The following is a 1,853-nucleotide window of genomic DNA, read 5'->3' as shown; positions in this document are numbered from 1 at the left end:
TCTGCCTCGACCCCTTTGCCTTCAGGGTGATCCCCAAGCGGACGGCAAAGGGAACGGCCTTGTAACAGATGTAGCCCCATCTCCCCGACCCCCATCTGCCCTCTCCCTCGGTACCGATTCTCTCTCTTCCAGATCCACACCCCTCTGCCTCTCCACCCCACAACCCTGACGGATGGAACCTCATGGAGGAGGAGAAGGGATGGATCCCCCACACCACAAGATGGAGGAGCATAGTGAGTGCGTCCTCTACGGATCCGCCCCTCTTCTCCATGGATCCATGATGGAGGAGCAAATTCGCCTCGATTCGCCGGCATTTCATCCGATTCCGGTCCGCCTCGCATGGATTCGGCCCTTGCGCTCGCTGATTTTGTGTTTGCTCAGCAGGAACAAGCCGCTGCGGAGGAAGAAGCAATGCGCTCGCCACAGCCCTTCAACGCGTCCCCTGCCTCCTCTCACTCCGGCGCCACGAGCCGCCTCACCGTCCGGATCCCCTCTATTTGGACATGTCTCTACTACATCCCTACAAACACGTCATCGCCAAGGCCCAGTCTGGCACCGGCAAGACCTCCAGGATCTCCCTCTCCGTCTACCGGGTCATCGATACCAACGTCCACGAGTAAGACCTTGCTCCACTCACATTCATTCGCGTTACGGATTCTGTGGCCGGATTCACCTCTGGTTTCAGCACGGATTTCTGGAATCTGTTAGAAACATTGGGAGTCAATCTACCCTCGGCAATTTAACTGATGTTAATATTTTGATTTGGTAGGGTGCAGACGCTGATAGTGTCGCCAACTAGGGAGCTTGCAGCGCAAACAGAGAGGGTCATGCAGGCTGTTGGTAGCTTCATGAGCATCTATGTGCACGCGTGTGTTGGTGGCAAGAGTATCGGCGAGGATATTAGGAAGGTCGAGTCTGGAGTGCATGTCATGTCGGGAACCCTGGTCCGAGTCCTTGCGCACACGAGCCATCAAGCTCCTAGTCCTGGCAAGTTTGCTCTTGTCATGCTACATTTGTTTTCTTTTGACATATGAATTTGGTCAAGTTCAACGATTCTAACATGATTGATTTCATTACAGGACGACGCCGATGAGATGTTGAGCAGAGGTTTCAAGGATCAGATATATGATGTCTACAGATATCTTCCCCCAGAACTTCAGGTCCCTCTTTGAACTATTCTTTTGTGTAGTTTATCAGTCTATCCTGTCAGGCTTTTCACTGCAGAGTTCAATTTGTCACTTGACTGCTTTTTTTTTCTCTACATATATCACCTTTCTGACTTGATATTTTCATTGAGCAACACCAATGTTTTACATCGTTTTCTACTGTAATCATCTTGTTGTAGCTAGCAATGCATGTCATTGTTATGCACTGGTTAGCTACGCGTGCGTTGCTATGAAAGATGAATTTTGTGAGTCATCAAGATGCTTTGTGAGTCATCAAGCACACACCTGTTGGATTCTTAAATGCCCCTTTTTATCTCTAGACTCTAGTTACTTCCTCCATGCATCTTTTTTACCTCTACTATTCGTCTACCCTCTACCATGGTGGCAATATTATGGCAAAATCTTCTTTGCAAAAATAGTAGACTTCTACTTCTAATTGAACTATTGCCATACACCTAACAACTGCTTGCCCCTGAAATAAGAACAATAATGGGCCAAGGGCATGGAACTGCATCATACAGTAAAGATCAAGGCATACACTTCAATGACAATCACGATCAAAAAACTATTCCATGTTGACGAGGAAACAGAAGGTGTCACTTCTATTACTACATGTAGACAGTATATGGAAACTCACGAGGTAATGAAAGAACTAACTAAATTTGTTTATACCGCAGAGAATAGAGC

The 1,853-nt window shown here is 47.7% G+C and overlaps 1 pseudogene; it reads left to right on the top strand.

Moving 5' to 3' along the window:
• The first annotated feature begins 503 nt into the window (after positions 1 to 503).
• LOC123398123 lies at positions 504 to 1,209 on the top strand (annotated as a pseudogene).
• The last annotated feature ends 644 nt before the right edge of the window (positions 1,210 to 1,853 follow it).

Source organism: Hordeum vulgare, chromosome 1H (assembly GCF_904849725.1).
Source record: "Hordeum vulgare subsp. vulgare chromosome 1H, MorexV3_pseudomolecules_assembly, whole genome shotgun sequence".
Taxonomy (NCBI): Eukaryota; Viridiplantae; Streptophyta; class Magnoliopsida; order Poales; family Poaceae; genus Hordeum; species Hordeum vulgare.
The sequence above is the reverse complement of the archived record's forward strand: the minus strand, read 5'-3'. Positions and strand labels throughout refer to the sequence as shown.